A 23,886-nucleotide genomic window follows, 5' to 3' on the forward strand; every position below is an offset into this window, starting at 1 on the left:
GCAGTAGAAGGGATGATACCCACACCCAGAGGTGCAGCGTGCTGGATCTGTTTCTACCTATTCCTGAGGTCCAGCCATACCACAACCTTTCTGCAGCCAAAATAGTCTTCCAGATACATTTTCCTTTGCGTCTATGTGGGTTTATTTATTTATTTATTTATTTATTTATTTAATTTTTTTTTTAACGTTTATTTATTTTTTTGGGACAGAGAGAGACAGAGCATGAATGGGGGAGGGGCAGAGAGAGAGGGAGACACAGAATCAGAAACAGGGTCCAGGCTCTGAGCCATCAGCCCAGAGCCCGACGCGGGGCTCGAACTCACGGACCGCGAGATCGTGACCTGGCTGAAGTCGGACGCTTAACCGACTGCGCCACCCAGGCGCCCCGCGTCGATGTGGGTTTAAAGTGGGTTTTGACATTTACAACCAAAAAAAAATCTGTCACTGGTTGTTATGTTTGTGTGTTTTAGTTTTCCAAAAGAAATTTGTTTTCCTGACTATAAAAATTCAAATGTTGGATAATACAGTATGTAAAATAAAAATTGCTATAATTCCACCATCTAGACATAACCATTGCCTATTAATATTCTTCCAGGCATTTCTTTCTTTTGAAATATAATTTTACAGGAGTACAATTTTGTAACATACCATTTTACCTAAAAACATGTTTTGGATATTTTCGTGGAACATACTTCTAAAATTTACATTTTGAACATGGTTGCATAGAATTTTATATTAAACTATTTTTGTAAGTTTATTTATTTGTTAGGGGGGGAGGTGCACATGCGTGCACACAAGCAGAAGGGCAGAGAGAAAGGGAGAGAAAGAATCTCAAGCAGACTCCTTGCTGTCAGTGCAGAGTCTGAAGCAGGGCTCCATCTCATGAAACATGAGATCATGACCTGAGCCTAAGTCAAGAGCCGGGCACTCAACTGACTGAGCCACCCAGGTGACCCTATATTAAACTACTTTAATATAGTAGTTTATATAGTTGGTTGAGCATCCAACACTTTTTTTTTAATATTTATTTATTCTTGAGAGAAAGCATGTATGCTGAGCCACCCAAGCTCCCTAAATGTTTTACTCTTGGTCTCAGCTCAGGTCATGATCCCAGGGTTATGAGATCAAGCCCTGTGTCAGGCTCCATGCTGAGCGTGGAGCCTGCTTAAGATTCTCTCCTCCCCCCGCCACCTCACCCCTCTCCCCTGCTCATGTTCTCTCTCTATAAAATTAAAAATTAAAAATTTTAAAATTAAACACTTTAATTAATGTACCCAGTCCCCTTTGTTGAACATTTAGGTTATTTCAAAAGTTCCATTATTATAAAGAACACAACAGTGAACATATTTATAGGTACATTTTGGAGCATTTAATAGATTTCTCACTCTTAATTACTAATACTTTTATTTGTTTTGGCAACTTTTCCTGTGGCCTATCAATTTCATATATGCCCTCTTGATTCACTCCTTATTTATTCATTCATACTGTCAACATTCACTGAGAATATGTTATGTACTAGCCATTGTACTAGATTTTGGGAAAACAGACATGGGTAAGTTTAGGGTTTTATCCTTAAGGAGAAAGAAGAAACTAGCATCTACTGAAATCTGACTCTGTGCTAAGTATTCTATAGATTTATTTCATTAATTTTTCATAAAAAAAACAAACACCAACCCTGTGCAGTGTATTATCATTTTTATATAAATGAAGAAAGGAAGTCCAGAGAGATTGAGTAGTTTGTCTAAGGTCACAGTTTGTCAATGCAAAGCTGGGACTCGAATCCAGGTCTGACTTCTTTCTATTACACACAGTTTATTTTTAATTTTTTTTTAACGTTTATTTATTTTTGAGACAGAGAGAGACAGAGCATGAACGGGGGAGGGGCAGAGAAAGAGGGAGACACAGAATCGGAAGCAGGCTCCAGGCTCCGAGCCATCAGCCCAGAGCCCGACACAGGACTCGAACTCACGGACCGCGAGATCGTGACCTGAGCTGAAGTCGGACGCTTAACCGACTGAGCCACCCAGGCGCCCCTATTACACACAGTTTAGAGAGAGAGATGTGAAAACAAATGACAAAACCAGGCTATAAGTGCTTTGTAAAATCTGAACAAAAGCCTACATTTGGTCCACCAACCTCAATGATCTGCCAAGGCAGACCTTAGACCTGTCTTTTATCTGTAGCAAGCAGCTTTTTAAGGGTCCAGCTTAAAGGGTCAAAACCAAACCTTAGAGGATTTTCCTGACTCTACACAGCTCCGGGAGGCCCTTGGTAAGCCAGAATATTTGCCAGCTGGGAAGCTGGGGAAGAGAAGGAGGCTGTTTCTAAGCAGTTCCATTTGGAGAAGCTAAAACTAGCAGGTGTAATGCAGGGTTCCTGGGAAGATCAGAACAGTGGTCAGAGAGCAGACAGAGCCATGTGAAAGAAGAGCTTGGAAGAAAGGGACAAACTGTTAGGAGGTCTCAGGACTCAGGCTGGTGAGGGTGACCCCCTCAGTGGCCTCATACCATGAAGAAGTGACACCTGGAATAAGCCAGCCTTTGGGATCAGCATAGATGTCACTGGAGCCAGCGCATGGAGAAGGCTGGAAGTACTGCTTACCAGGCACGGGGCTGTAACAGCTCATTAAACTTAGGCGGCTTGTGACTTAGAGTCTGCTGAGGGCCTTCGATTTGTCTGGATGAGATCCACAAAGCTGACCCTGTGATGTCAAGCCAGGAAGTACCTCCCCAAATTGACAAGCCTCAGCTGTTTCTTTCCCTACGAGAAGATCTGAAGTGCAGGGCCCAGGCGTGCAGGGAGTTTACCTGGGGTGCCGGTATCTCTACCCCATCCTTTCTTTGTGTGCATTCCAAGTGGGCTCCTTGTCCTGTGGCCGAACCCCCCACTGGGGGCATCATGGCAGAGCGCAGTGACCTTTCAATCTATTTTAAACCTTGAATGGAACGCCAACAGATAAAGCAAATGAAATTGGAGCTGTTCCCACCTGAGCAGGAGCCAAGGATGCAAGGCTTCCCTTCCTTCCCAAGGATGTTCTGTGGGGTACACAGTTTAAAAGCCATGGCCATCGCTGGAAGAGTCCTGAATTTAAAGTGAGAGCACCCTGGTTCTAATCCAGGTTCTGCCTCTTAGAGTATAGCTTTTGAGAAGTCATTTAACCGCGCTTAGACCACTGTTTTCATTCGTGAAATGAAGGCAATAAGTTTTGTCTCCTTTGGAGGTTGATGTGAGCAGCAAGTGCAACCGTGTGGGTAAAGGCAGCTGTAAAAAGGCCACGCAAGTGTGAAACGTTCCTTTCCTTGGCTCTCCTTCTATTGCCTGACACTCAAGGGGGGTTTTGCAACTGACTGAGGTGACTTGAGTTGCAACTCCGTGTTTCCCGATAGTCACCAGCTGTATGCCAAAGGTATATGGTGTGGGTATTATATTAAATTGGATGCACTTAGTTTTCTGGGCAGAAAGTCAGCCAGTGTTGTTATTTGTACTAGCAGAGCAGGTTCAGGTCACCTGAACTAGTAGGGCATCATGGTCGCCTCTTGAGAGCCATTATGGGTGGAGTAGAAATTGGATTTCGGATGGAAGCAATAATTCTGCCCCACATCCCATACACTAATAGAGCTTAATGGCACAGTTGCTGGTGCAGAAGAGATTTCTTTCTTCCCTTTGTTTCTGTTTTGACGTTTCCTACAGGTTCACAGCCCACCTGATTTAAAGAAGCCATAGAGACTCTTTCTGGAACTTGAGTCTAGCTTTGCTTTTTCTTTTGAGCGGTAAGTCCAGCGAAGATGAAGAATAAAAAAGGTGAAAGGGGATAGGCCACTAGCAGAGAATTCTAGCCCTGAAGATTCCTGGCAGCAAGATCTTCTCTTCTTGCCAGAGGGGCACTTGGGGCTCTCACGGTTTGGCCTGTCCCCGCCACTCAGATCTGCTCCTTGATGTTCCTCTAAAATGTGGTGATCCCTCGGGGCCAGACTTCAGGACTCTAGCGTTCTCCCAGAGCGTGACGTAAAGAGAGACGTTTCTCTGCCTCCTCCACTCTCTCCCCTCCTGCAGCTCATCTCTGTGTCTTTCCTCTGTGCCAGTGAGACAGCACACACGCTCCGTGTAGCTACTACCCAGTTGTCTTCACAGGAAAAGTGTCCTGTCACTCAGCCTGCAGGCGGGTCATATGCACGATACCATCTGGTGGCATCAGTCCCAGGGTGGGAGTGGGGGCGGGGGGGATCTTGAGCCCTGGGCCCACCAGCTTTCAAGACGAAGACTTGAGAATTCGTAGGTGAATAGGTGTGAAGTGTGTTTTGTGCCTACACCCAACATTTAACTGTGATCCCTGTCTATGTATCAGAAAAGGACCAGAGAGTGTATGGGATCATCAAACTCTCATTTGGTCAATTGGTTTTAACTTTCTTCCCCACCAGATCTTTTACCAGAGCTATTAATTTCCCTTTTTTCTTCCTTTTGTTTTCTCTGTGCAACCTCTATTTAGGGAGCTAATCCACCATGACAAGAACAAAAACCTGGCTGCCAGGGGAAGGGGGAACAGGGGCCCAGATCAGCTACAACCTAGACCGTGGGCCACTGCACTGGTCAGACTCCATCTCACAGGTGGGTTCTCACCATCCTCCCTGCCTACAACCCAGATCTCAGACGTCTGAGTGGCCCTGCCCCTCCCAGGCCCACTCACAGGGCAGGGGTGCAGGGAGTGCCGTCCACCCCCAGGGTTGGAGGAGAGGTAGGAGCTGTAGGACATACCTCACAAGCGCCTGGTGAGGCTGACCAGGCAGCAGGTTGCGCTTTGCACATGACCATAGCAGGCTCAAGTCAGGATCTGCCTCAAACTGGGTGGAGGGCCCCGTTTAGCCAGTCCCCACTATTAAGCTGGGGGCCCGCCCATGCTTTGGCCAGCACGGGGTCCAGCTCGCCCTTTGGAATTGCAGGCTGGGCTCCAGGCCACCACTGTGTTGGGGTAAACTCAGGGAAAACTCCAACTGCTCTTTGCCTTCCCCACAACCAAGTCTGAACATCTTAGATTTAAGTCAGGCTAAATTTCTGCTCAGATCACGATCTCACGGTTTGTGGGTTTGAGTCCTGCTTCGGGCTCTGCACTGTCAGTGCAGAGCCTGCTTAGGATTCTATTTTTCTCTCTGCTCCTCCCCTGCTCACACATACTCTCAAAATAAACAAATAAACTTTAAAAGTAAACTGTAAATCAGGCGAAAATGGACTGGTCAAGTCTTGTCTAATCCTCTTGATGCTACCAAGTGGGTCTCCCTCTCCGTTCCCCTCCCCTAGACCGAACACACCACTAGATCCCACAAGAGAGCCCCCAGCCCGGTTCTCTCGGGGTCTTCTGAACCATTTCCGCTAACCTGTCTCCTACGATGGTACTTGCTGTGCTCAGCAGCCCTCCGACCTCTGACCCCGCGATGGGCCTTCCTTTCCGTGGTCTGGCCTCATCCCCCCTTAACAGCCCATGCCCAGCTGCTCTTGCCTTTGGTTTGCTACTTTAGCCAGAGTTTGCATGCCTGTTTGAGTAAGCCTCCTTGAGCCCCATAGGCCCACAGGTATGCAGGACCCAGGCAGCTGGAGGCACCCAAGAGCCCACAGGGAAAGGAGTTTTGCAGGCTGTGTGTGCCAAACGGAGATGCCTGCGCCCTCAGACCTGTCTTCGCCCACAACAGCTCCAGCCTTCTCTCAGCTGTGGGCTCTGAGCAGACCTCCAAAGTCCAGGGGGTATAGCTCAGGGGTAGAGCACTTGACTGCAAAGTCCGGGGAAGGAGATAAGGGCCATATTTGCCACATCCCAGGCGGCACATGTGTTGTACTAAAGGCATGGTGCCTCCACTGTGTCTTTGAAAGACTACATATTAGAGGAAATTTTTTTTTAGAAAGATGTGGGGGAGGGGAAGGGTAGTGGTTTTAGGCAGGATGTGAGACATCCAGTCAGGTGCCTGTATCACTGGTTGTCAGGGATGGATGGACACTTGCCCACAGCAGTCTCGGTGACCCTGTGGTAGCACTGCGGTAGGGAGGGGACTAGATGAGGTGGAGACTGAGCAGTGCTCAGAACCCCAACTGTACCCTAGGCAGCCTGCCCAGACCTGGGGAGGGAGAACACAATCCCTTTTTTGTTCCTAGAGATTAAGGGCTATGTTCTTGTCAGGAGAACACTATAGATTCTAATGCTTCCAAAGCTGAGAGGCTGGTTCTGACTGGAGTCTGGTCACTGGAATAACAGGTGAACAGGACGAGGGGCTGGAGAGGAGGCAGGCAATGTTTGGGAAACCACTTCCCCAAATGCCACTTGGCCTGTTTTTTTCATAGCTCACTGACACTGTTGACCGCCCACAGAGCGGCCACCGTGCTGAGCATGTCGGGTGGTGTTCCAGTGACAACAGGAGACATGGAAGGATCTATCCACAAAGAGTTAAACATCTGATAGGGAAGATGAGATAGGACCTAGGAACATAGAGCAGGATCCACATGAACAAATATAATAATTACACGGGACAGATAGCAAGGGGATAGACATTCCTCAGCGGCCAGTACAGGCCCATCACCACACAACTACGTGGGCCCTTAGGTCCACTTTGGAGACTGACCCACATTTCTCAGATGTCTGAAACCATTCTGATCTGTTTGAAGCTCTCGTTACCATTTCTGTTCAAATATTGTTTCCAGCGGTTTCCTCTGGGAATCACTTGAGACCACATTCCCTCCAGAGACCAGCTATAAACATCAGGCAAAATGACTCTATGTAGATGGCAGACCGGGACCTGAGAGAGGAGGACCAGGAATAAGGTTGCCTCAAAAAAATAGCAAAATGCCTGACCCCTCCAAACCTCTACCCTTAAATCAAGCCAGTCATGCAACGGACTTCATGCCTGAGGGATTGTTTTTGCTTGCTTGCCTGTGTGGAAGGAAACAGGTGCTGTGAAAGATAAGTCATAGGAGACTACTACTGCCTTACTCTGATTAACTGGGAAAAGACCCAGAAAATTTTCTTCATATAGAAGTTAAAGCTGTAGAGAATGAAATCAGGGTTTCTCAACCTGGGAACTATTGGCATTTACGGCCTGGATAATTCTTTCCAATGGCGGCTGTCCTGTGCTCTATACAACGTTTAGTAGCATCCCTGGCCTCCGTTGACTAGCCCCCAACTCCAGCTGTGACAATGGAAAGTGTCTCCAAACACTTTCAAATGTCCCCAGAAAGCAAAATTGCCTGCCAATGAGAGTTACTGCTACTTAGGAAAAGGGTTGGATCCCAGGCAGCCTCACACTGGCTCTGGAAAGGGCTTGACTTCCAAAATGGAAACAAAAGTCACAGGAGGGCTAGTGGAGTTCATAAGGTTCAGTGTGGCTTAAATTCAAATAACATGTGGTGCCTTCAAGAAAATACTTTCTGAGGATTTCCAGTGTTGATGTAAATTACTTTTATAAGACTGATAGCTAAATGTGTACAAACATGAAACTGGGCATACGTCCCATGGGCTTGTAACTTCAATAGTTACTAAATCAAAACAAATTCACAATTTTGACAAACCAAATAGGAAACCAGTAAGAGGTAACAACGTTAACTTAAGGAGGCAGATGGGGTGATTTTTGTGGAGGAAACTGCCCCTTGCTTTGTTACTCGAGTGCCTAGTCCCTTCTTTGGGTCAGGCATTGTCCCATGACTCAAATCTCACACAACATTGTCCCTTCAAACTGTGAAAACTTTGGTTGTGAGTCTTTCATAAGGTCATTTGGCAAATGCAGACTTTACTCATTAAGGTCACCTATGTTTTCTTCTTACTGGCTCAGGACAAAATGGCACATCTGGCCCCAATATAGTCATAAACCCAGAGTGAAGGTAGCACTGTCAGTTCTAAGGCGGACCTACAGATGTCCCAGATGATGCTCATATTCTTCAGATACTTGTCAAAACGAAAAGAATTTCTATAAAAAAATTTTTTTTTTAAGTTTCCACAGAGAACTCCCAAGAATATAGTAGGAGACTCTCAGAGGAGTTCTAATCCGGTCTGATCCTCTTTACAGATGAGGAACGAGGCCCAGAGAATTGCCCAGGGAAACAGCTGCTGAGCATCAGGGCTGGCTGGGAGGGGCCTCTGCTCTGGCGGCCAGTGCTCTGGAGATCTCCTCTCTTCCGGCCTGACTTCCCCACAGGCGTTACAGAATGCTCTTGTGGAACTACGTAGGAAGAGTTGGCTTATTGTTTCAAATGTTCATTCAGCTGAACTTGCACTTAAATTTATTTTTTAATACTTAAAGTTTATTTTTTTAATGGCATTACATTGAACTCAGGAGTTTCTTTTTTAAAATCCTGATCTTTTAGCATTTAATGGTACGGTTAGAAAGCATTTTGCGTGGCCAGGTGGGTGTGAACTATAACCTACATACATAAAAGTGCATTAAACATCAGTACCCAGTTCAATAAACAATTATAAAGTGAAAATCAGCGGAACCACAGCCAGGTGAAGAAAGAACATTTCTGGTGTGTAGAAGTCTCAATATTCTTGGTCACAATACTTCCCTTCTCGTCAAAGTATCCACTATCTTGACTTTTGTTATAATTATTTCCGTGCTTGTCTTTATACTTTCACTGTCTCTATATGCACCCCTAAACGACAGAGTTTAGTTCTGCCTGTTTAGGAGCCTTCTGCCAATGAACCCTCACTCTGTGTATTTGTGTCTTGAGATCTGTAAAATTCACTGATACAGTGGCTGTAGCTCTTATTTAGTCTTTCTATGCTGGGTGGACATTTGGGTTCCAGCTTGGCACTATTCTGAGCAATGTCTCTAAAAACATTTTTGCGTATGTCCCGGTGCATAGAATATACAGCCACCTCTAGGGCATTTTCCCATAGTGGCATTTCTTCAACGGGGAACGAAGTGTGCGAATCTTCAACCTCAGTTGATATCGGCAACTACTTTCTAAAATCATTGCTTCAATGCCAACTCCCCCTGGCAGTTGCTCTCATTATTCTTCATTCTAATTAGCACTTACTATTTTCTTAAAAATTTTTTTTAAATATTTTTGAGAGAGACAGAGACAGAGTGCAAGCAGGGGAGGGACAGAGAGAGAGAGAGGGAGACACAGAATCTGACACAGGCTCCAGGCTCTGAGCTGTCAGCACAAAGCCTGACGCGGGGCTCAAACTCAAAAACCGTGAGATCATGACCTGAGCTGAAGTCGGACTTGAAAATTTTAACCGGTCAGTGAAACAAAGCACCCTTTGCCACACTTTTTGTCCACATAAATTTCCTCTTATGTTATGTACCTGTTCCAGCCTTTTGCCATCTTTCTACCGTCAAATTTAAATTTTCTTTTTAAACAAATTTAATCTTCATCAAAATTACGTTTGACAGGCAAGGGTACCTGTCTTCCAAGCTACCTGTGCTCACCTGAGAGTTGTATATACTTCGAGGCAAATGGTCGAAGATCTGTAAGCTTAGAAGTAATTGTTTTTCAACTCCAAATCATTGAAAAGATAACAATAGAGGTTCACAGAAAAATAGCCATCAACATCTTTTTTTCTTATTTCCATTTTCCAAATCTAACATCCTCTTATTGAATTTTGCCCTCTCTTGGTTCCCTACATTTTCATAGAGAACAAACACTCCCCTACACGTCACAGCCCTTTGTTAAAATCACCAAGTGTAGACGAGGTCATCATTCTCTTCTTTATTTCTCAGTGCTGTGTGTTGAGTGCATTGTTATGAGTTAGCTAAATGTCAGTAATAAAGTGGTGCCTCTATTCTATTTACAACCTTTGAAGCTGAGATCATATCAAGTAAAATATGTGTACAGGGCTATAATAGCCATACATATCTAATAAAAAAAATAAGCAGCTCACCCAAGCCTGAGCTCTAGCTTTTGCTCACCTTATCTTCTTTAGACATTTGGCCATGAGCTCACTGGCAAAGACTGAAGCTCATACCATGTACCATCAAATAAATTATTCAGTAATCTGTGATGTCCTTGTAACATGAGAATCCCTTATTAAAAAAGAAATAGCTGCACTGCTTACGGAGGCACGTGCCTACTATTTATAGTCTTTAGAGAAGTTGCTTTGCTAGCAAACCCAATTAGGACTCCCTGGTAATTTACAGAATTGATATTTGTTGCAGAGTTTTTATACTAAGCTATTCATTACCTGCATATGTGGGGGTATGTGATGCACACACCTACACACCCAGAGGGCCACAGAGAAAGCCCAAGCAGGTATGGGTTGTTTGTTAGAGCGGTCTCATTTTCCCCTAAACACGTTGGACACTCAGATAGGGACAAAGCAACTAAGGCCACCCACAGATTCAATGATCTGTATTCCTGACAGTATCTAGGCAACTGGGTCTCTACTTTTTTCAAAGTAAACGTTTTAGTCTTCTGCTAAAAATGTCAGATTCCCCTCCCAGACAAATAGGAGCCTGAAACACTGGGCCTTCCCCCCCTTACCTCTTTTTTCTCTCTGAGGTACAGGTACGACGGCTTGAAAGCTGGGGTAGGACATGGCCTGCACGGAGTATGGAATCAGGGAGGCAGCTTAAGTGAATCCTCATTTCGGAAGGGCTGGAAGAGAAATAGCCAGGTGTCTATTTTTTCATAGTTGAAGTTTTTAATTAGAAAAATATTTTACGGGGCACCTGGATGGCTCAGTCGGTTAAGCGGCTGACTCTTGCCTTCGGCTCAGGTCATGATCTCAAGGTTTGTGAGACTGAGCCCCGCGTTGGACTCTGTGCTAACAGCTTGGAGCCTGCTTGGGATTCTTGCTCACCCTCTGCCCCTCCCCCGCTCACCCTTGCTCTGTCTCATAAATAAGTAAATATATACCTTTAAAAAAAGAAAACTATTTTATATGTACAGAAACATAATTGGTATGTGGACAAAGCAATTCCCTTTATAATAGGCCCACAAAGGCCGGAATAGTCATTTGACTACGTTATTCATACAGTCAGTATATGTCATGTTAACTTTTGAGTTGACAATTGTTGAAAGGGTTTCAATATTGTACATCAAGTCATGGCTGAAAAGCCGGCACTGATAGAATTTTTAGCATATTGAAAAATGTGTGACCAAATGAGTGAAATGAAATTATGTGAAATACTATTTGAAATTTTTCAGTGCTTCACACAATTGTTCAGTTGTAAATAAGCTCCTAAAAAATAAAAATCTATGAAAGCTGTGCAAGTAATCAATAAAAGTTAAAATATTAAATAGATTTTTAAAATTAGATTTTTCATGAGTGAATGAGATTTCACTGTATACCTACTGAATGGCTAAAGTTTTTTTTAAAATGTGATAATACCAATTGCTGGCAAGGATGCAGAGAAACTAGATCACTCACACATTGCTGGTAGATACAATCACTCTGGAGAACATTTGGTAGTTTCTTATAAATCTAAACATGCAATTACCACATGACCCAGCAACTGTACTCTTGGGCACTTATCCCAGAGAAATGAAAACATAGGTTTTATGTTCACACAAAAGCCTGTATATGAATGTTCATGGCAGCTTTATTCCAATTAGTCCCAAACTGGAAACCCAGATATCCTGAATATCCCAGATACTCGCTGGGTAAACAGTTAAATCAAATATCCATCTATACCTGGGAATGCTACTCAGGTAGATACCACTGATATACAGAAAACCTTGGGTGGATCAGAGGGGAATTAGGCTGAGTGAAAAAAGCTATTCCCAAAAGGTTACATATGTTATGAGATCATTTTTTAATGTTTATTTTTGAGAGAGTGAGTGAGAGAGAGAGAGAGCGCTTGCGAGAAAGCATGGGGGAGGGGTCAAAGAAAGAGGGAGACACAGAATCCAAAACAGTCTCCAGTCTGAGCAGTCAGCCTAGAGCCCGACATGGGCTCGAACCCACAAGCCGGGAGACCAAGACCTGAGCCTAAGTTGGATGCTTAACCCACTGAGTCACCCAGTCTCCCCTTATGAGTTCATTTATAAAACACTCCTGAAAACGACAAAATTATAGCGATGGAGAACAAATCAGTGGTTAGGTTGGGGAGCTGAGGAGGGAGTGGGGAGAGGGAGATGGGTGGGGTTATACAAAACTAACATGAGAGATGGTGATTGATAGGCAAACCGCCACTCGTGATAAAATAGAACTAAACGTGCACACACAAATGCATACATGTGAGACAGGGGACCTCTGGGTACGATCCGGGGATTATGCCAGTGTCAATATCCTGGCTGCCATTTGTGCCATAGTTTTGCAAAATGTTATATCACTGGGAGAAACCTGGTGAAGAACACATGGTATCTCCCTGTGTTATTTCTTACCACTGCATGTGAATCTATAACTATCTCCAAAAAGTGTTTAATTAAATTTTGAAAATTTAATGAAACCTGATGGTCTAGTGATAGACATCTGTTAACCATGTTATAGAGAGAAAGAATTCAGGTATACAGCTAAAGGAAGACCAGTGGGGAAGCCTGAGAAAAAGTTCAAAGTAGAGGACAAAGGCAGAGGCTAGAGCTATTTCTGTGAGTGTGTGTGTGTGTGTGTGCACGCGCGTGCGCCTGACTCTGCACATGCATGTGTGTGAAAGGAAGGTCTCAGCAGAGGTTATTTTTGGAGTGTCAGCGAAGGGTGGGGAGGGTGTGCTTAGCAATAGCGATCTGCTGTGTTCTAGTGGGGAAGCCTCCAAAGGCAAAGGAGAGGACAGGCAGCAGCTTCCCATGGGGTTCAAGGTCCAACCAGGAGTTTTTTAACCTCAGTAACCCAAACACACACCATGAGATAAACCTAGAATTATTCCAATTGCTGGAACCAAATCCTTTCTTTCCCTGCCTTTCCTTCTGATGGATTCAAATCACAGGGAACAGTGGATTATCTTTGGGTGGCTGTGAATGGGGCTGTATTAATCACCACAATCTTCCATTGTGCTTCTGTTTGGTTATCAAACTGCAATTCCATTGAGATGCCCTCGGTGAGTGCATCCTCTGTGAGCACCATGAAAATTCATCCGGTTGAACTGAAAACCTGTTGTGAATTTGCAATTACAATATGACCTTATTGAGATCTCAATGAACTCAGCTTTAGGTAATCCAAGGCAAAGAAAAAAAGAGTTGACAAAGAAAGAAAAGAAATGGGTGAGTCAAGGCAGGCACTGGGATCTGTTCTCTTAGACCCTGAGTGGGTGCAATGGAAGCTTATGACCTGGGCTTACTCTGGGCCTTGCCCCATCCAGAGTGGATGTGAATGGAAAGGACTAATACAAACTCCCGACTAGTTGGAGGGGAGCTGGGAGTCCAGGAGATTGGTGGCAAACAAAATGTACTGTTCAAAATTGTAACTCTCAATACTGATTTCTTTTTTTTTATTTTAGAGAGAGAGAGAGCACCGGGGGAGAGAGGGGTGGGGAGGGGCAGAGAAAGAGAATCTTTTAATGTTTATTTATTTTTGAGAGAGAGAGAGAGAGAGAGAGAGAGGGAGAGAGAGAAACAGAGAGAAAGGGAGACACAGAATGTGAAGCAGGCTCCAGGCTCTGAACGTCAGCACAGAGCCCGACGCGGGGCTCAAGCTCATGAACCGTGAGATAATGACCTGAGCTGAAATCGGCCACCCAACCTACTGAATCCAGGAGCTCCTGCGAGAAAGAACCTTAAGCAGGCTCCATGCTCAGCATGGAGTCCAGTGTGGGGCTGGATCCCACAACTCTGGGATCATGACCGGAGCCAAAATCAAGATCAGCCTTTCAACTAACTGAGCTACCCAGGTGCCCCAATACTGATTTCCTTTTTTTTTTTTTTAAGTTTATTTATTTTGAGAGAGAGAGAGAGAGAGAGAGAGAGAGAGAGAGAATGAGTGGGGGAGGGGCAGAGAGAGAGAGAGAATCCCAAGCAGGCTCTGTGCTGTCAATGCTGAGCCTGATGGGGGGCTTGATCCCACAAACCATGAGATCATGACCTTTGCCAAAAGCAAGAGTTGGATGCTTAACCGACTGAGCCACCCATGTGCCCCTTGATTTCTTAATAACAAGTCACAGCCTGTGCCTTACTGGTTCCCTAATCCCACTTCAGAAAGCAAGCCACCCAGGAGCCCCAACTGTGTGTCATTTTAATGTACACTCCGACCAGTTCTGTGGTGGCCTTGAAAACCAAGAGTCTCCAATTGTAGGGGCGCCTGGGTGGCGCAGTCGGTTGAGTGTCCGACTTCAGTCAGGTCATGATCTCGCGGTCCGTGAGTTCGAGCCCCGCGTCGGGCTCAGGGCTGATGGCTCAGAGCCTGGAGCCTGTTTCAGATTCTGTGTCTCCCTCTCTCTCTGCCCCTCCCCCGTTCATGCTCTGTCTCTCTCTGTCCCAAAAATAAATAAACATTGAAAAAAAAATTAAAAAAAAAAAAAGAGTCTCCAATTGTAGTGAAAACTACAAACCTGCCAACCACGGGAGGGGACAAAACAGGATTAGAACACCTTCAAAACCTCACCCCCAGAGAACTGTTATTATTTCATCTGTCTGCTAATTTCCTGACAGGCCCCACTGACAAAACTCTCTTGATTTGGCCTATCTTGGAGCTCACTCAGTGTGAAAAACCTTTTACCCTGGTAGGTTTGTCAACAACAACTAGAGGCAACTACGTCACTTTATGCCTAAAGTGATGGATAACGGCTGGGGTAAACAGTAGGCTAACCAAAAAGTTTCAAAGGCAAATCTGTAGAATGAAACGTTTATAGAGCTTTGAAAAACTCCAACACATTCCTTGGAATCCACAGGGTCATACGCGTATGTAGCATTGTGTGAACATGTGTGTACCAACATACGTGTAATTGGGGTTCCAGAAGAAAAAGAAAGGGCAAAAGACTATCTGAAGAAATAATGGCTGAAAACTTCCCAGACAGGATGAAAAACATTAACCTACACATCAAGAAGCTCAACGAACCTCAAGTACCTCAACCATATCAAAATCAAACTGTCAAAGGAATAACCATCGTTGGCGAAGATGTGGAGAAAAGGAACCCTCGTGCACTGCTGATAGGAATGTAAAGTGGTGCAGCCGCCATGGAAAACGGTGTGGAGGTTCCTCAAAAAGTTAAAAATAGAACTGTCATATGATCCAGCAATTCCAGTTTCTGTGAAGAAAACAGAAACACTAATTTGAAAAGATATGTGCACCACTGTGTTCATTGCAGCATTAATTTTTTTTATGTTTATTTTTGAGAGACAGAGTGAGACAGAGCATGAGTGGGGGAGGAGCAGAGAGAGAGGGAGACACAGAATCTGAAGCAGGCTCCAGGCTCCAAGCTGTCAGCACAGAGCCTGACGCAGGGCTCATTCCACAAACCACAAGATCATGACCTGAGCCGAAGTCAGATGCTTAACCAACTGAGCCACCCAGGTGCCCTGTAACATTATTTACAATAGCTAAGCCATGGAAACAATTGAAGCTCCATCAGTGGATCAATGGATAAAGAAGATGTAACACACACACACACACACACACACACACACACACACACACGTAATACTAATCAGCCATAAAAGAATGAAACTGTGCCATTTGCAACAACATGGATGGACCTCAAGGGCATTATGCTAAGTAAATCAGACAGAGAAAAACAAATGCTGGATGATCTCACTTTTATGTGGAATCTAAAAAACCCACCAAACAAAAGGAAAACCAGCTCAGAGGTACAGAGGACAGACTGGAGGTTGGGGGGTGGGTGGGGTATAGGGCTAGTACAATGAATGACTGAAGGCAGCCACAAGGTACAAACTTCCAGTTATAAACTAAATAAGTCATGGTGATATCAGTGAACCAGGGTGACAATAGTTAATAAAACTGTATTGCATATTTGAAAGTTGCTAAGTGTACATTTTTAACATCCTCATTACAAGAAAAAAATTTTTTGTAACTATGTATGGTGACAGATATTAATTAGACTTATTGTGGGGATCATTTCACAATGTATACAAATATCAAACCATTATGTTTATACCCGAAACTAATATAATGTTATGTGTCAATTATACATCAATAAAAAAATAATAATTTGACACAAATGGGAGTAGCATTACCACCCTTTGAGCATGAGTTTCCAAAAAGAGAAAAAATTACCGTAGCATTAAGTGAGACCCAGTTATTGGGGTTTATGTATATTTGCCTATATAATCTTCACAATAAATCTACTATTTATGTATTAGATACTGTCAAAAAACCAGAAATAATAAAATTAAATCATATCACCAGATCATTAAAATAGAGTTAAATTAGGGAGAGTTTAATTAGTTTAATTAGTTTGTGCACATAAAAACAGTTTGCAAGCTGGGAGCTTTCAAACCAATGGCAGAATGAGGCTCAGAGGATTATTAGTTTAGAACAGCTTATACAGTGAAAATACAGAGGCTGTTAAGTTTTTATAATGATTGGCTATAGCACTAGAGTTTTCCTAGTTGACGGGATTGGTTAAAAGTGGTTACTTTATGCCAATTTTGGGGAACAGCTTGAGTTTCACCTATGATTTTCAGAGACATAAAAGCTAAACTAAACTAATCAAATTATGAAAAGCCAAAGGCAAAGCGAAAATCTTGAAAATAACAGGAAAGAATCAACTCATCACATAGAAAGGATCCTCAGTAAGACCAGCACTTCAACACTCCAGTTAACAGGCAGATATTGGCAGCATGGATGAAAATAATGAACCTGATACAAATGTATGCTTTCTGTAAGGGATACACTGTAGATCCAAAGGCATAGCTGGGTTGGAAGTAAAACAATGGAAAGCAACATACCATCTAAACAGAAAGGAGCTGGGGTAACTATATTAATATCAGACAAAATACTATACTAATTAATTTTACTGTATCATACCAGTAAATGGCAAAATTGTTGCTTGAGAAAAAGAAATTCTATGATAAAAGGGTCAATCTCAAAAAAGATAAAACAATCACAAACATCTATGCACTTATAAACTGTCTCAAAATCTAAGCAAATTGACAGAATTGAAATAGATAATTCAAAAACAGCTGAAGACTTCAATATCTCGCTTTCAATAATGAATATAAAAACCAGGCAGAAAGTCAACAAGGAAACCAAAGACTTGAATAACACCATAACCCAACGAGACAGAATATATCTATCGAATACTTCACCCAATAACAACTGAATACGTATTCTTCAAGTGCACATGGATCTTTCTCCAGGAAAGACCACATGTTTCACTGTAAAACAAGTCTCAATTTTTAAATGATTAAAATCATAGGAAGTACATTCTTCAACCACAAGAGAATGAAATTAGAAACCAAGAACAGAAGGTAATTTGGGAAATTTACAAATATACAGAAATTAAATACATTCCTAAATAACCAATGGGTCAAAAAAATAACAAGGGACATTAGAATAAAAGGTTTGATATAAATGAAAATAAAACACAATATATCAAATCTTGTGGGATGCAGCAGAAACTGCTTAGAAGCTGTGAATGCCTATATTAAAAAAGAAGAAAGGTCTCAAATCAATTTGCACCTTAAGAAATTAGAAAAGAAAGAGGTGCCTGGGTGGCTCAGTTGGTTGAGTGTTCATTCGGCTTCGGCTCAGGTCATGATCTCACGGTTTATGGTTTTGAGCCCCGCGTCAGGCTCTGTACTGATAGCTCAGAGCCTTTAGCCTGCTTTGGATTCTGTGTCTCCCTCTCTCTCTGCACCCCCCTCTCCACTGCCTGCACTTTGTCTCTTTCTCTCAAAATTAAACAAACATTAAAAAAAAAAAAGAAATTAGAAAGGAAGAACAAACAAAATCCAAAGCAAGCAGAAGAAAGCAAGCAATAAATATTAGTGTGAAAATAAATGGAATAAAGAGGAAAAATAGAAATGAAGAAAACTAAAAGTTGGGTCTTTGAAAAAAGAAAAAGAATTGACAAACTTTCAGTTACATTGACCAAGAGAAAAGAGAGAACACTCAAATTATTAAAATCAGGGAAGACGAAGGGATCACACTGACCTCACAGGAATAAAAAGGATTATAACAGAATATTATGAACAATGGTTATATCCACAAATTCGATCACCCAGATGAAACGGACAAATTCCTAGAAAGACACAACCACCAATACTGACTCAAGATGAAATAGAAAATCTGGGGCACCTGGAGGATTCAGGCTGTTAAGCATTCAACTCTTTATTTCAGCTCAAGTCATGATCTCACAGTTGCGAGATAGAGCCCTGCATGAGGCTCCTCACCTAGCGTGGAACCTGCTTAAGATTCTCTCTCCCTCTGCCCCGGCTGTGTGTGCATGCTGTCTCTCTCAAAAAAAGAAGAAAATCTGACTAGACCTGAGCCAAGAAACTGAATTAGTAATAAAAATTTTCCCCACAAGCCCTGTACTGGATGGCTTCACTGGTGAATTCTACTAAAAGTTTATGAAAGATTGTGTTAATTCTTTTATCAACTCTTCCAAAACCACAAGAGGGAATACTTCCTAACTTAATCTAAGAGGATTTTGATACCAAAACTAGACCAAGACATCACAAGAAAAAGCTCTCAACAAAACACCAGCAAACTGAATCCAGCAACATATAAAAAGAGATGCTATTAAAGTATATTATATACTATAATAAATGCATAATGCCAGCACATAGTAAGTACTCCATAAATGTTCATCTCTTTCCTGTTTTCCCATGATGAGTGTGACAGAATTTACTACTGTTCAGCAATCTGGTTTCCCTCTTCTATACACAGTCAATGCTCATTATTTGTGGGTTCTACACTTGAAAATGTGCCTACTTGCTACAATTTATTTGTAACCTCCAAATCAATGCTCACCCTGCCTTCATGGTCATTCGTGGACATGTGTGGAGTGGGGACAAATCTGATTTGTACCCACCTCCCCCCCACCCCCACACACTCCCTGCTGAGGTAAAACAAAGGTGTTGTTTTGCCTTCTTGTTTCAGCTCTTATACTACAGACATGTCCTTTCGGGGGGCTAGTTCATGGCATTTTTTTTCACATTTTTGTACTTTTTGTTGGTGATTTCATATTTATTTTTTTTTATTTTTTTTTTAACGTTTATTTATTTTTGAGACAGACAGAGACAGAGCATGAATGGGGGAGGGTCAGAGAGAGGGAGACACACAATCCGAAACAGGCTCCAGGCTCTGAGCGGTCAGCACAGAGCCCGACGCGGGGCTTGAACTCATGGACCGCGAGATCATGACCTGAGCTGAAGTCGGCCGCTTAACCGACTGGGCCACCCACGCGCCCCGGTGATTTCATATTTAAATGGCCCCCAAGTGTAATGTTGAAATGTTTTCTAGTGTTCCTAAGCACAAGAAGGCTGTGATGTGTCTTATGGAGAAAATACATATTAAATAAGCTTCATTTAGGCATGAGTTACAGAGCTGTTAGCCATGACTCAACAATATATACTAAATAAGGTGTTAATAAATAGATGCTCACATAAAACAAGGTCATGTATTGACCACTTGATGAAAATGCTGTATCCAGAGGCTCACAGGAACCTAACCCTGTATTCCCTCCTAGAAGCAATGGCTCAATATTCTCTAATTCAGTGTTCTCAATGACTTTATAGTACCTAACTACCACAAATAACAAGAAGAGACTGTACACGTTCCCTGCTGAAATAGATCAAAACACATGGCTGCGATAACTACAACTCTTTCCATCAAGAGACTATTTCCCCATTCTTTGAATCTGGGCTGACCTTGTAACTGACCTTGACCAACAGGATGTGGCAGAAGTATTGTGTGGGTTCTGGAGCTCAGGTTTAAGAGACCTTGTAGCTCTTGCCTTTGTCATCTTGGAACACCGTCCTGAGACTATCGTGTAAGGAAGTCAGTTAAGCCTCCTGGAGGATGGGAAACCATGTGGTGAAGAACCGAGGCACCCCAGCCAACAGCCAGCACCAACTGCCAGACACGTGAATCTAGGACATTAATTCAGCCCATCTGATCCTCCAGCCAAAAACAGCTGTATGAGCAAACCCGGGTAAAACCAGCAAGAGTTGCCCAGCCTACTTACAGAAACACGAGAAATAATAAGCTGTGTTGTTAAAAACATAAGTTTGGGTGGTTTGTTTTACAGAAACCAGTAAGAGATACACCTGTCTGCCTAGAGTTTGGTGTGGCCATGGGACTTGTTTATGCAGATGAAATGTGACACATGTCACTTCCAGCTGGAAGCATTGACTTGCTCATCCTTGCTCTTTCCCTGTCATGGCAATCAGGGAAGTGTGTATTGACAAGCACGAGCAAGAAATCTGGATGGAATGTTGAGTCAACATGTGAGGACAGTTGCCCTGGATAAGTGCCCAAACCTATAGTGAGCTATAAACTTCAGTTGCATAAATCCTAAGATTGGGGGTCTGTTTTTTACTGTAGCATCTCTAGCTGATCTGATACAGTAGGCATAGCAGGAATAGAGATTTCAACAGATTATGTTCTGTGCAAGATATTTTCCCTAGCTGCCCAAGAATCTCTAGACCCATCTGAGAAAGGAATTTAGGCTGACAGCTCCATGCAAAGTTAGCTTTCTGGGATTAATTTTAAATATTAATCAACCTCTTTGAATCTTACCGGTTAATTGTACAAAAGACATTCTTGGACCATGCTGGTGCTAATCTGATAGTCCTTTGGAGAACAAAGAGGTGATCCTGAACCAGGTCAGTAGATATAGCATGCACAGGAGAACAGAACACTGGTCAGCTGACCTTGCTGTCTTTGCTGAGCTGTGTCCCATTATCACCGTCAAGTTCACCTTACCGCTCAACTAGCTGGCAACAATTTTCTCATGTGTCAAGTGAAATGAGAAAATGTGCCTTGAAATCTAAATGGTAGCTGATAAAAAAAAAAAAAAAACACACACACACACAAAAAAACAATGGGCCTCAAAAACAGATAGGTTATTGTCATTTAAGACCTAGTTACCTTCCCTGCCTTTGATCTGTAAATGTACAACCTACACATTTGTGTATATGGATAAATATTTGCATCTTCATTTTTAAAAACACATACAGCAAAAACCTAGTCACCTTTAGAGGTGGGGGCGCTGTATGGAGGTAGACACTAAGTTTGCAAACTATAGCACTGCTTTGGTCTGTGCCCCTCCCCAGATTCATATGCTAAATCCTAAGGCCCACCGCGATGGTTTTAGGAGGCGGGGTCTTTGGGAAGGGATTAGGTCATGAGGGCTGGGCCCTCAAGACACGGGTTAGTGTCCCTCATAATAAAAGGAGCCCACAGAGCTCCCTAGCCCCTTCCACCATGTGAGGATACAATGAGAAGTGTGTGACCTGGAAGAGGTCTTCATCCGAGCACGCTGGCACCCTGACCTCAGACTTTCAGCCTCTAGAACTATAAGAAATTATCTTCTGTTGTTTACAAGCCACCCAGTCCGTGGCATTTTGTTGTAACAGCTGAAAGGACCAAGGCAAGCACTTGGTGTGTTTCTGCACACAACACCCTTAGCTTAACAAGAAGGGACTGTGTTTACAAGTGAGGAAGGCTTTCATGCTGAGCAAGTAGGTATGGGCTTAGGTCTGGCCATCACCCATAGAGACAGAAGAGGGACTGGCACGTGAGGCAGAATGGGGCAGAGGAGATAAAATGGTGACTGACAAATTCTGGATACATTTGAAATAATGATGAATGCCATTGTTCCATACTGTGGTCAGTGTTGTTGACTCCTTCAGATTGGTGTCACTCAACATCCGAACTTCTACCACTGGAAAAGCCAGGTGTTTCTGGCTTCCCCTATATTCACCGAGTGGGAATCATTCACTAGTTTTCCTACAGAGCAGTAATAGCTGGGCAACAGCCCCAGCCTCTGTAACAGTCTCCTGCATTTTCCACAGCTGGACTCCAGCCACATCTTCCTTCCTCAGCTACTCTGCAGTTCTGGATTTTGTGAGTCAAAGTTTGGTCTGCTGGCAAGGATTTGACTTGAGCCAAACCAAAAGAAATGGACTTAAATTTGAGTTAAAAGAGGAACGATTTGGAATTGATATAAAGGAGGAATTCTTGATAAACATCTATCTTTAGATTCAGAGACTGATGCCCTGATGACGTAGGCCAGCATTTTGTGACCTGCATGTGACTAGGAGCATTTAGGCTGCCCCTGCTTTAATCTCATGCCCAGCTAGTGCCATCCCACTTCTCCCTCTCACACACACACACACACACACACACACACACACCCAACTCCTGAAGCACCAGTTTATAACATAAGTCCGACAGAACATTTCACAAGGAAACAAAAGGAGTAAACGGAAAACACAGAGCCACATTCCATTGCCATTGGCATCTCTGCTTTCTCCCAACGTCCTCTCTCAATCTCCTTTCCCGCCTCCCCTGCCATCGCCCCCTACTCACTCCACTCCACCCCCCAGACCTCCTCTCAAAATACCACTGCTTTGCACAGTCCCCTCAACCAGAAACCAGCAGAACAACAGTCAGCACAATAAAAGACCTGTAGTTACCCAGCCTGGCCATGATGTCTCAGGGGTGAGAGTGGGGCATAGGTACCCCCATCCCAAGGGGAGCCCCAAAACATGAGGCTGAGTTGACAGATACTGAGACCTTTCTTCTGTTCTCAACTGTGGGGCAGGTCATGGCATCCCAAGGGTCCCTCAACCAGCCAGGAAACGTGGTTTAGGCCTCTACTGAGCTAAGGGCAGGAGGCTGGCCTTGTGGTCTCGGGTTGACCCCTCACAGCTGATGGTTCTATGACTGACTTTCTTGGTGAATTAAAGAAATTGTGTTACCCAGAATACAAGCACCTGGTAGGAGCCAGGACACTTTCCCTGCAGAAGGAAGTCGCTGTGAAAACCAAGAATAAAGGGAGTAAGAACAAGCCAAAACAAATAACAGCAGTGTTTAATAGAAAATGCTTGGAACCAGAAGACACAGTTTCTTGTTTTGCCTGGCCTCAGACTGGCTGTTCTGGGCCTTGGGCAAATCAGTCAGTTTTTCTGAACTTCTGCTTCCTCCACTGGAAGATGGAGATGCCCTTTCTTCTTTGTAGGGGTTACTGGGAGCTAAAAGGAGATGAGACATAGGAAAGGACATTAAGGGAGACAAAAGGCTTAGCCATGAAATGAACACGCTGACCTTGCTTCTTTTCAGCCTGATGCAAAGGCTCTAGGACACAGGAACGCCAGCTTTTCTCATGCAAGCTCTTATGGTTCCCGACATGTCGGTACTCGTGGAAAGCTTACTCATTGTTTCAAAAGAAAGCTCCTTTTATTGTGAAATTGCGAAATCCTCGCCCTAGCAAAGCATTATAGCTAACAGATCCCTGATATGAATGTCAAGACTCTCCCTAAAAGAATGTCCAGGAGAGGTGGTTTCAAGGGACAGATGAGCTTGAAGGGGCAGAACAGCTGGCGGTCAGAATGGAGGGAGACCTGCTAGACACATAGCCAGGCCCAAGGTCAGGAGTCCCAGAAAGAAGCCACAAGTGTCTCAAGAGGGATGGTGTGGTGCTGCAGGAAGAAGGGAAGAATAACAGCTCATCACCAGATCACACCAGAGTTTTGAAAGAGCTTATACATTCGTTTGTTTCATTGATTTCCCAAAAGGACCCTATGTTGTATGCATTACGTTGACTCCCATGAAATTGTCATATCGTCTCAGAGGTTAAGTGACTTCCATGAGGTCACACAGTCAGTATTAGAGCATGGCGCAGAAATGGGATGCGGTGGTTTGTGAAGTGAGGGTATGTGAATTTTTTTCCCCCGCTACTTCTCCAGGACTTTGCTTCTCACTGCCATATGTTACTAAAGACAGATGTGAGTCTAGAGGAAGGAATAAGTTGCAAATGGCATTTGGAGGTCCAATGGGGCCACAATTTCAGTGGCAAGACAAAAGAATAACATCCTTTCAAAAATCCCTGACTCCTTGTTTGTCAC

At 43.5% G+C, this 23,886-nt stretch overlaps 1 long non-coding RNA gene across 2 annotated transcripts in view; it reads right to left on the bottom strand.

Annotated features, from left to right (window-relative positions):
- LOC121011882 (uncharacterized) overlaps nucleotides 1-23,886 on the bottom strand; it is a 40,797-nt gene that overhangs the window by 6,095 nt on the left and 10,816 nt on the right. For both annotated transcript variants that reach the window (XR_005781818.1, XR_005781819.1), the window contains one exon: nucleotides 10,459-10,572. This is a non-coding gene — a long non-coding RNA (uncharacterized LOC121011882). The remainder of the gene's footprint in view (nucleotides 1-10,458; nucleotides 10,573-23,886) is intronic.

Source organism: Herpailurus yagouaroundi, unplaced genomic scaffold, assembly GCF_014898765.1.
Source record: "Herpailurus yagouaroundi ecotype Mexico unplaced genomic scaffold, PumYag 195, whole genome shotgun sequence".
NCBI lineage: Eukaryota > Metazoa > Chordata > Mammalia > Carnivora > Felidae > Herpailurus > Herpailurus yagouaroundi.